Source organism: Herpailurus yagouaroundi, unplaced genomic scaffold (assembly GCF_014898765.1).
Source record: "Herpailurus yagouaroundi ecotype Mexico unplaced genomic scaffold, PumYag 191, whole genome shotgun sequence".
NCBI lineage: Eukaryota > Metazoa > Chordata > Mammalia > Carnivora > Felidae > Herpailurus > Herpailurus yagouaroundi.
The window spans coordinates 6,784,583-6,785,230 of NW_024412422.1; the positions used below are offsets into that span (position 1 = coordinate 6,784,583).

At 75.8% G+C, this 648-nt stretch overlaps 1 protein-coding gene across 2 annotated transcripts in view; it reads left to right on the forward strand.

Annotated features, from left to right (window-relative positions):
- TESC (tescalcin) overlaps positions 1–648 on the forward strand; it is a 52,815-nt gene that overhangs the window by 635 nt on the left and 51,532 nt on the right. The gene's annotated exons all lie outside the window — the stretch shown is intronic.

Sequence of the window (648 nt, forward strand, 5' to 3'; positions counted from 1 at the left end):
CCGGCCGGCTGGCCGGCTGGCGCGGGGCTCCCAGCCCACTGCCGCCCGGCCGGCTCCGCGCCGCCGCGCTGTGTGACCTTGGGCCGGCAGCTGGCCCTCTCTGCGCCTCAGTCTCCCCCTCCTGCAAATGGGTCCCCGCCGGCCACTTTGCTGGCTGCGGCGAGGAGCTCCGCGGCGATGCTGAGTAAGTGCCGCGGCCGCTCAGCCTCGGCGCCCTCGGGGTTGGCAGGGAGCCCCCGGGCCTGGGGACTGCGGACCCGGGAGGGAGCAGGGCTGGGCAGGCGTCCCGGCCGGGAGGGTGAGCGCCCGGGCCGCCCAGCCGGTGTGCGCGCTCCGCACCTGAAAGTCGTTCGGGTTCGCGAGGCGCAGGGGCCGGAAAGTTTTGAAGTCGACGGGACCTGGGTGGCAGGCGGGCGTTCTGCGGCCGTGTGACCTCGGGCGGGTGAGCGCCTCCCCCTGCGCCTTTGTCCTGCCGTCTGTAAAGTGGGTTCAGGCGGGCCCACCTCCCCGCGTAGCTGGCAGAGCCCGGGGAGCACTGGGCTGGAGCCCGGCGACCTTCCTCAAGCTCGCCCGGGCTCCTGGGACCCGCAGAGGCTGCGCGCCCCGCATCCGGCCCGAGGCTGGGCGCACGGAGCGGTCTGGCCGCGG